Source organism: Musca autumnalis, unplaced genomic scaffold (assembly GCF_047663935.1).
Source record: "Musca autumnalis isolate F117 unplaced genomic scaffold, ASM4766393v1 scaffold_4, whole genome shotgun sequence".
In the NCBI taxonomy this organism is placed as follows: Eukaryota; Metazoa; Arthropoda; class Insecta; order Diptera; family Muscidae; genus Musca; species Musca autumnalis.
Genome location: NW_027411977.1, coordinates 142,099,901 through 142,111,690, shown reverse-complemented (window position 1 = coordinate 142,111,690; position 11,790 = coordinate 142,099,901).

Sequence of the window (11,790 nt, the reverse complement as noted above, 5' to 3'; positions counted from 1 at the left end):
TAAATTCTTTTTATTGCACGGTTTACCCCGTGAATAAAAGGTATAATCAATGTAAGAATTTGCATCAAAATTGAGAAAAGAGGTTAGGTTTTGGATAGGTGTTAATTGCTTTCTATATATTTGCAGAATTATACAACACCGCATGTATTGAGCTCGATCCATCGGCAGTTTAAACCAAGGTAACATAACCTACAAATAATTCATCAAAAACTAAATCATCTTCCTAACCTAATTTCATACCACTTCGTGTAAGTAGTCGTATAACATGCAGATTATATAATTTATGATAGACTTTTACCTTTATCTTTAAATTACCCATTATTTGAGATAATTTAAAAAATCATTTACTTATAAGACACTAAAAGTGTAATCGATTTAAACAATGCATCTTAATGAATTTCCTATTAATAAATGAATTGTAAGTTGTATTCAAAATGAACTAATTAGACCTTTTTATTGGAATTGTTGATAGTGATAACATAGCGGTTTAGTTGGTCTCATAAATGTTTAGGGAAGTGGCTAACAGAATATCATGGACACTAGTTACTTATGTTTTATAGCGGGTGGGAACAATTTAAAAAGGTGTCCCAGCGAAAACATCATTCGCATACTCTTAAAGTCTGTGATTCAAAAAAATTATATTAAGTCAGGTACTAGTAACAAGTCTTGAAGTGGTTAATTTTTTTTTTTTCTCTTTGAACAGTTTAACATTACTGGTTTGGAAAGAACCTCCCCCAATCCGGCGAGCTCAGCCCGTTTCAATACCACTCAAGCATTCCAAACCGTAGTGAAAAATGCAAAAAAAAAAAAAAAATTATTCAAACAGACTGTTACAAAAAGAGAATGGCGCCCAACGAGATTGGCAATTTTTAATAATTTGTTAATGTCGTATTTTATTTATTCATAAAAACGAATCCTCGTGATTATTAGTATTGGATTTAACGCAGTGCGTTCGTTTTTATATCTTTCATTGTTACTTACTTCAGGTCATATGTTTTTTTTATGAATAAGAACATATTGTTGTTGTAGGTCTATTTCTTTTGCACATATACCTAAGTGTCTATGTATAGAATGAGTCTAGAACATCATATTTAAAACTATTGATTTCTTTATAGCAATTCTTACGTGACATTTTTTTTTTTGCATAGCCTTAAACCATTAGTTGCAATAGTTTTTATTTGCAATTTATGTAAGTCATATATATACTGGATTGGAAATCTGGAGTATTATAGCGACATGAATTGCATATAAATTTTACAAATGAGGGGATTTTTGGAACACAGATTGTAATTTAGACCATACTATCCGTTTTTGTTTTAATTCACTATCAACAATTCCATATACATGAAAATTTATAGATTGATACGAGTAAAGCTCGCATTTAAATTTTCAGACTCAGTTTGAGTAATGCCAAGGAAAAGAAAAGTAGTTAGTTTGTCAGATAGCGAAGATCCGCATAGTAGAAATACTACATTAGAATATACTTTTGACGAAGATTCAGTAGTTCAGGCTACTAATAGACCTCGTTTTAATATAAGTCCTATTCGGACTAGATCCAGAGCTCTATTATATCAGCAAAATCGTATAAATTATTCGGATATGTCGGAACAAAATAATCAACCGGGAACTTCCCAGCAATCGATTAATGCACCTTCCACAAACGGGGTAGCAGACTTAACTGCTCGTTTGGAAACTGTTTTCGTAACTGAGTTTACTGCTTTACGACAACTGCATTGAAACAATCAGTTTATCATATTCACAACTCGATTATGTGGAGAAAACTTAACTCTTCATTCATTCTTAGCGTTTTTTATAAAATGCTCAAAAAATACATTGTAAACAAACCCATTTGTTGCTTTTATTTTGAAGTTTTAAGAATTCAAGAAAAACAAGGGTTCTATAGATTTTTTTCATTTAAATCTACCTCTTTACTTATACCATGGTTATATTTGATTGTAATATTACAAGAGCCAACTGTTATACTATCGAGTACAATGTATGGCATTTCATGTGGCTCTATTTTACAAGCCGTGGACATTTTTTTTAGTATGCAAATGTAGTCGCCAAAAAAACAATATGTAATGGTAGAAATCGTTTAACCACGACAAGACAAAGCTACAAAATTTAATAAAAAGAAAGACAAGAAAACCTGCTATGTTGCTAGGGTAATGAGGAATTTAATAATTCTGTTTCGATCTCTTCTATTCTGATCGTTGACCACTCAAGTTAAAACATTTTTCTAGTGGAACAGTATAATAAGAAACAAAAAGATAAAATGTACTTTGAAAGAACTTTGAAATTAATCATAAACCTTGATAAACGATTTAAGTAACCAAAATACTGTTTTTGCAACGAACATTAAATAATTTAAAAAGTACCGTGAAAATTATAAATGAAATTTAAAACAAAAAAACTGGTATTTTTCATGGCTTAATTAATGCCTTATCATTCAGCGATATTATAAAAGTTTGCCCGTTTTTTGGACAAGTGCATCATCCAACGTGGAAGCATCCAGGCTCTCCTTACCGTCTCGCTTACATAGCGAATCTTCATAACCAACGCCCATCAGTAATTTGCCAATGGATACCCATAAGAGGGAGTGAGACATATTAATGGTGTTAATGGTGATTTCTAATGAGCTCTGCTGTTCCTGATATGTACAGTTTCTAAATAATGATAGCTTTTCGATGATTTTGATGATTTGCCGTCGGCTAAACAAAGCCAGCAATAATTTATATAAAAAACAACTTTTAATAAGTATTATTGTGAATTTTGTAATTTTTTTACGTGATTCTATTTTTTGCCAATAATTAACTTAGTCTTCGCTAAATTTATTTTATCTTGATAATTAAAAAATAAGAAACGGATCATACAATTTTGCTTAAAACAATGTGATTTTCACTTGTGTGAATGTTTCATTAATTAATTAATCTTAAAATGTTTAAAAATGTAATTATTTGTAAATAATTTCTATATAACTTGCATGTTAGAGTTTATTAAAGTAAATTCTTTTTATTGCACGGTTTACCCCGTGAATAAAAGGTATAATCAATGTAAGAATTTGCATCAAAATTGAGAAAAGAGGTTAGGGTTTGGATAGGTGTTAATTGCTTTCTTTATATTTGCAGAATTATACAACACCGCATGTATTGAGCTCGATCCATCGGCAGTTTAAACCAAGGTAACATAACCTACAAATAATTCATCAAAAACTAAATCATCTTCCTAACCTAATTTCATACCACTTCGTGTAAGTAGTCGTATAACATGCAGATTATATAATTTATGATAGACTTTTACCTTTATCTTTAAATTACCCATTATTTGAGATAATTTAAAAAATCATTTACTTATAAGACACTAAAAGTGTAATCGATTTAAACAATGCATCTTAATGAATTTCCTATTAATAAATGAATTGTAAGTTGTATTCAAAATGAACTAATTAGACCTTTTTATTGGAATTGTTGATAGTGATAACATAGCGGTTTAGTTGGTCTCATAAATGTTTAGGGAAGTGGCTAACAGAATATCATGGACACTAGTTACTTATGTTTTATAGCGGGTGGGAACAATTTAAAAAGGTGTCCCAGCGAAAACATCATTCGCATACTCTTAAAGTCTGTGATTCAAAAAAATTATATTAAGTCAGGTACTAGTAACAAGTCTTGAAGTGGTTAATTTTTTTTTTTTCTCTTTGAACAGTTTAACATTACTGGTTTGGAAAGAACCTCCCCCAATCCGGCGAGCTCAGCCCGTTTCAATACCACTCAAGCATTCCAAACCGTAGTGAAAAATGCAAAAAAAAAATAAAAATTATTCAAACAGACTGTTACAAAAAGAGAATGGCGCCCAACGAGATTGGCAAGTTTTAATAATTTGTTAATGTCGTATTTTATTTATTCATAAAAACGAATCCTCGTGATTATTAGTATTGGATTTAACGCAGTGCGTTCGTTTTTATATCTTTCATTGTTACTTACTTCAGGTCATATGTTTTTTTTTATGAATAAGAACATATTGTTGTTGTAGGTCTATTTCTTTTGCACATATACCTAAGTGTCTATGTATAGAATGAGTCTAGAACATCATATTTAAAACTATTGATTTCTTTATAGCAATTCTTACGTGACATTTTTTTTGCATAGCCTTAAACCATTAGTTGTGTATAAGTTAGATACGTTGGCCTTCAACTTCTCGAGCCCAGTCGATCACGGATGCTGATTGACAGCTCGGGTATCACCTCTACAAGTTCCCTCTGCGGAGACCGGAGAGTGTAGATACCAACGGGCGACGGTTGTTGTTGGTATGCTCATTTTGATACATAGGAGAGACTGTTCTCTCACTGGAATAATTGTAGTTGTAGTAGTAATAAACGAAGATCCTCTGCGATCAACACGATCCTCTGCGATCACTAAGATCCTCTGCGATCCACGTGAACCTCTGCGTTCACTTTTGTTTTATCTCTAGAAGCGAAAGCACCAAGGCCTCTGCGCCAACCCCAGATTACAAAAGGTAATCTTTGTTGTAGTAAGAAAAGAAACACAATAAACAGCAATCCTATTTATATAAATAATTAATACTGGTTGTTTTTATTTCACTTATTCTTTTCTCCCTCCACTGCTCATCATATACGGTAACTGAGAAATATACCTATGGATCACCCCTCCCTCACCTCAACATTTTATCCTATCGAACTGGAGAATTTGTTGTTGCCCAATTAAACATTTGGTCGCATCGAGCCGAATAGAAGCCAGCCCTTTTGTTGTCGCTGCTCCAGTTGCCTATTCCCCCCCCTCTTGTATTGTGATACAACGAGATTTGAAGCCGTTGTTGTTGTCTTAGGACGGACAAATATTGTATAAATTTGCATCATATCTAAACAACAACAAATCACCATACTAACTAACACCAGGTACGTAAACTCAGATTTCTATAAAAAAGTGAGCTACCGCGAGTGTTAATATTTTTCGTTTGAGCAGTAAAAATAAAATCATTGGTCGAATTTCAATTGCCCTACGCGAGTGCATTTAATTCGTTGCTTTCCTTCCCCCATCATACAGTCCACACAAAACTTATTGAAATCGTTGTTGTACTGATTATCCAATGTCTTAAAATGTTTAAAAATGTAATTATTTGTAAATAATTTCTATATAACTTGCATGTTAGAGTTTATTAAAGTAAATTCTTTTTATTGCACGGTTTACCCCGTGAATAAAAGGTATAATCAATGTAAGAATTTGCATCAAAATTGAGAAAAGAGGTTAGGGTTTGGATAGGTGTTAATTGCTTTCTTTATATTTGCAGAATTATACAACACCGCATGTATTGAGCTCGATCCATCGGCAGTTTAAACCAAGGTAACATAACCTACAAATAATTCATCAAAAACTAAATCATCTTCCTAACCTAATTTCATACCACTTCGTGTAAGTAGTCGTATAACATGCAGATTATATAATTTATGATAGACTTTTACCTTTATCTTTAAATTACCCATTATTTGAGATAATTTAAAAAATCATTTACTTATAAGACACTAAAAGTGTAATCGATTTAAACAATGCATCTTAATGAATTTCCTATTAATAAATGAATTGTAAGTTGTATTCAAAATGAACTAATTAGACCTTTTTATTGGAATTGTTGATAGTGATAACATAGCGGTTTAGTTGGTCTCATAAATGTTTAGGGAAGTGGCTAACAGAATATCATGGACACTAGTTACTTATGTTTTATAGCGGGTGGGAACAATTTAAAAAGGTGTCCCAGCGAAAACATCATTCGCATACTCTTAAAGTCTGTGATTCAAAAAAATTATATTAAGTCAGGTACCTATGGATCACCCCTCCCTCACCTCAACATTTTATCCTATCGAACTGGAGAATTTGTTGTTGCCCAATTAAACATTTGGTCGCATCGAGCCGAATAGAAGCCAGCCCTTTTGTTGTCGCTGCTCCAGTTGCCTATTCCCCCCCCTCTTGTATTGTGATACAACGAGATTTGAAGCCGTTGTTGTTGTCTTAGGACGGACAAATATTGTATAAATTTGCATCATATCTAAACAACAACAAATCACCATACTAACTAACACCAGGTACGTAAACTCAGATTTCTATAAAAAAGTGAGCTACCGCGAGTGTTAATATTTTTCGTTTGAGCAGTAAAAATAAAATCATTGGTCGAATTTCAATTGCCCTACGCGAGTGCATTTAATTCGTTGCTTTCCTTCCCCCATCATACAGTCCACACAAAACTTATTGAAATCGTTGTTGTACTGATTATCCAATGTCGCGGTGATCATACAAAGCATTATCCGTGCTGTTGTTATTCTTGTTAGATTTGCTCCAAATCATTTGGTCTCACCATAACAACACACACATAAAACCAATTGCTATTCTCATTGCAATTCCTAATTGTAGCTAAAAATCACTCTGGTCGACCATTAACATCACTACGTGTGTTAATTATTTCGTTCCTCCATTTGAAACCCTAGTTGTTGTTAGTTTTATTTTGTTGTACTGATCACCCTACGTCGCGTTGATCATACAAAACGTCTTCGTTTTTCTTCATAATATCACACAACTCGTTTAGTTGTTGATCTCATTTGAAAGGCCGATACCTTTAGTGAGAATTCGCTGTGATATTTACAAAAACAAAACTCATCAAATTTCCAATCGGATTTGCATCGGTTATTGCACTCTCCCTTTGGTAAATAATAACTCTCATTGCACCGATTGTTGTTGTTATTCCCCAGGGTTTTTTCTAACGAAGCCCTTCTGTTGAGAATTTGCATTGGCAAATTTACACTAACAGCATAACATACATTGTTACACTTTATATACATATTGTCGTTTGGTTTTAGTTGTTGGTACGATCCTCTCCATCCCAAAAAAAATATTTGGCGTTGTTATTCCCCCTCGCTTTACATAAAACCCTTTGAAAATGTGCACAGCCAAATTTACAATAACAACGCACCATCCAAATTCTCGCTGCATTTGATTTCTTTCTTGTATAGATCGTCCATCACCAACCAAATACATTCGTTTTTCTATTCTTCTACCTTTTGTCGATCAGGTAATTATTCTAATCTGAGAAATTACATGGTAATTCTACCAACAATTTACATCTCTTTTCCCGCCTTTTTGAAGCGTCTTTTTTAGTTACGTTGTAAAAATACCAACAAAATTCTGCTCATCAGCACCACACACTGCTTGGTCGTTTGCAACGTCTGTTCTTCAGTGGGAGCTGCACTGTTCACACATAGCCATTTCTCTGCTAGCGTCGCTTGTGTGTGCAGCACAGTGGAGTAAGAAAGTACAAATAGTACAGTGGGGCAAAAGTACAAAAAGTTTTTTTTTAATAATTAATTTTGAAAATTATTTTTCGATAATTTTTAAAAATATAATTAATTGGCAGTAGGGTTTTTGGAATTTTTGGACAAATTCACCCTACACTCGGCATTTATTGCACATATTACTAGCAGAGAACATACGTGAAAAATATTTGTTTTTCGACACTTTTATTCTGTTTTTGGCAATATTTGCTAAACATTTGTGAAAATTGTTCGACTCTCCGTAGGGATTTTGGTATTTTTGGACAAATACACCCTACTTTTGGCATATCTTGCACCAACGTGTCAACCAAATAAGATATATTTCTTGCAATTCATTTTATCTGCGTTGATTTTCTTGGTCAAACAGTTCTTTTTCGTACAAATACCTTATTTGTGGTTGGAATTTCAACAAATACACCCTACACTTTGTATTATCATATAAGTTCTTGTATATTTGGGACTTTTTGCATTTTTGGTTAAATTAAAGTAGTTTTGTTCTTGTTCGCTCTGAGGAAGTTTCTTTAAATTTTCTCTTATTTCGCCTACTTTAATTTCAAATATCATCACCTCTTGCTATTATTCCTTTATATTAGTAGAAATTTGGAGGTTTTTGTGGAAATTTCTTATTTCCTTTGAGCTATAGCAATTTGTGCTTCAACTGAATTTCCTCTTTTCACCATTCCTCATAGTTTGTTGCAAATTCAATTGTAGATTTTCACTGATTTTTCTGAATTTAAACTTCGAGATGTCAGTCACCCCACACACTCGTTTTGTTAGAGCTTCTGACATCTTTTTGAAACGTGTAGCATCGTTTGAACGAAGTAGTGAATCCAATAATAATGTTCATTATCTCGAAATTCGCCATTCAGAATTTCACAAACTGTGGCACAAAGTCAAGTGCGCTTATGACGAGTGCAAAAACTACCTCACGACATCCGAGACTGCACAGGCTGATGTTATTGATGTCGTTGAGGAAAAGTATGGGACATCCTACATTGCCTATATCCGATGTTTGTCTACCATTGACAGACATATTGAATGCCTTAAATCATCAGGCACTGAAACTCCTTCACCTGCTATAGCTTCTGCAATCTCACCACCTCCACCAAATGAATTGTTGTTCGTTTCAAAGGAAACACCATCTCCCAGTTTGCTTTCTAGCGAGTCTTTGGCCCCCGTTTCTGTGCAGTCTACTCCTCTTGGTTTAATTGTCCCAACAGAAACTTCCTCCACCACAACGTGTAGTACCCAGACTGACGACATCACCTTTTATTCTGAACAGTCTTCATCGGGTTTGCTATTGAGGGAGTCTATCCCTTTGCAGGTTGATGCTTCACATGTCTGTCCTTCACCTCCTCAAATCACCACCACCACAAATTGTTCTTCTGCCCCTATTGCAAACCACTCCAAGTCAACTGTCGATACCCATTATCTGTCTTTGCCTCCTATCGACATTGATGTTTTTGCAGGTGGATTTATGTCATGGCCCACGTTTAGGGATTTATTCACCACCCTTTTCGTTGAAAATTCGCGTCTGTCAGACGTTGAGCGCCTTTGCTATTTGTTGCAGAAAACCGCCGGTGAGGCTCGCGAAATCGTCTCGTCATTTCCACTCACCAATTCTGGTTTCCCCTTAGCGTGGAAAGCATTGTCGGATACGTATGACAATAAACGTATCGTGGTAAATAGTCACATCCAACAATTGCTCAGTCTCCCTTCTTTGGATAAAGAAACTTGCTCTGGTTTGAAAACCATTCAGCGTGGGATTAGTAGTTGTCTTGCTGCAATGACCGTCTATGACGTCATCACGGATCATTGGGATCCAATAGTAGTTTGTATTTGTTTGCAGCGTTTGCCAAAGTTAACTTTGACTCTGTGGGAGCAAAGTATCAAGAACAAGTCTTCGTTGCCTTCTTGGCGAGACTTAGATGCTTTCCTCACAGAGAGGATACAAACATTGGTTTGTATTCACAATATGTACGGGAATCAACTCACTGACTCGTCACCCAATAATGTTGCTCTATCTAAATCCTCCAAGCAATCGTTGTCCAAATCGAAAACTTCATCCAATAGTTCAACCCAGAAATCTTGTTGCCCAATTTGTCCTAACCAGAGTCATGTTCTGCGTCTCTGCCCCCGGTTCAAAGAACTTTCGTTTGAGGACAAATTCTCGATTGTTAAAAAGTATAAGTGCTGCCTTAATTGCTTATCTCGTGGTCATGCAGTTAAATTATGCCAGAGCAAACATAATTGCAACTGGTGTAAACAACGGCATCATAGCCTTCTCCATCGGCCACAAGTTAGAAGAGTTATTGCTCCGGCCACATCAAAACTGTCTCCGTCTTTTACTGATGTCAAAAGTCGAGATCCCAGTTATGTTCTGTCGCAGCCCAGACACCCCCCAGGCAGTTCTACTTTGCCATGCACTTCTCCGACTTTTACAAATGTCAAAAGTCGAGAGTCTAAGTGTACTGTGTCGACTTGCTCTTCTTCCAAACGCCAAAGCAATCATACAGACACTAATACCTTGCGCAATAGTAAAGTTCTTGCTGCGCCATCTTTGTTGAAACCCACTCCGGCTTTTACCAAAGTCAAAAGTCGAGCATTTACTTCTTCATTGTCGAGATCACACGCATCTCCGGCTTTTACGAAGGTCAAAAGCCAAGTATTTAGCCCTTCTTTGTCGCGCTCGAATACCTCTCCGGCTTTTTCCAAGATCAAAAGTCGAGTATTTAGTCCCTCTTTGTCGCGTTCAACCTCCTCTCCGGCTTTTACTGATTTCAAAAGTCGAGAACTTCGTTTGTTTGATCGGACTTCGGACAACACCAAACTCCTCCTCTGATAATAGTTTGCTTTTGGGAACGGCCAAAGATAGTTTTGAATTCGTAGCTTCCCAAAAATCTATTTTCGGGTACCTCCTTTCGGGTTCAGTTCCTACCGTCTCTAGCACATAACCTCACAATCGATAGTACTATTGAAAATCGACCACTATAGTCAAGTGTAGAAACATTCAGTACTATTATATCTTAAAAACTAAAATTGAATTGTTCAGTGACTCGTCTCCATATTCTTGAATCGAGCGAATATCGGAGTCGATCATTTCTTAATTACTCGTTTATAGAAATCGCTAATTTGAATTATAGCTCGCTTGAAATCTGAATTTACGTTCATTCTTTTTACAATTATTTCTAGCTTTAATTGTTGATACACGCTTACGTGTATCAAGGTGGGCGGCAATGTATAAGTTAGATACGTTGGCCTTCAACTTCTCGAGCCCAGTCGATCACGGATGCTGATTGACAGCTCGGGTATCACCTCTACAAGTTCCCTCTGCGGAGACCGGAGAGTGTAGATACCAACGGGCGACGGTTGTTGTTGGTATGCTCATTTTGATACATAGGAGAGACTGTTCTCTCACTGGAATAATTGTAGTTGTAGTAGTAATAAACGAAGATCCTCTGCGATCAACACGATCCTCTGCGATCACTAAGATCCTCTGCGATCCACGTGAACCTCTGCGTTCACTTTTGTTTTATCTCTAGAAGCGAAAGCACCAAGGCCTCTGCGCCAACCCCAGATTACAAAAGGTAATCTTTGTTGTAGTAAGAAAAGAAACACAATAAACAGCAATCCTATTTATATAAATAATTAATACTGGTTGTTTTTATTTCACTTATTCTTTTCTCCCTCCACTGCTCATCATATACGGTAACTGAGAAATATACCTATGGATCACCCCTCCCTCACCTCAACATTTTATCCTATCGAACTGGAGAATTTGTTGTTGCCCAATTAAACAAGTTGCAATAGTTTTTATTTGCAATTTATGTAAGTCATATATATACTGGATTGGAAATCTGGAGTATTATAGCGACATGAATTGCATATAAAATTTACAAATGAGGGGATTTTTGGAACACAGATTGTAATTTAGACCATACTATCCGTTTTTGTTTTAATTCACTATCAACAATTCCATATACATGAAAATTTATAGATTGATACGAGTAAAGCTCGCATTTAAATTTTCAGACTCAGTTTGAGTAATGCCAAGGAAAAGAAAAGTAGTTAGTTTGTCAGATAGCGAAGATCCGCATAGTAGAAATACTACATTAGAATATACTTTTGACGAAGATTCAGTAGTTCAGGCTACTAATAGACCTCGTTTTAATATAAGTCCTATTCGGACTAGATCCAGAGCTCTATTATATCAGCAAAATCGTATAAATTATTCGGATATGTCGGAACAAAATAATCAACCGGGAACTTCCCAGCAATCGATTAATGCACCTTCCACAAACGGGGTAGCAGACTTAACTGCTCGTTTGGAAACTGTTTTCGTAACTGAGTTTACTGCTTTACGACAACTGCATTGAAACAATCAGTTTATCATATTCACAACTCGATTATGTGGAGAAAACTTAACTCTTCATTCATTCTTAGCGTTTTTTATA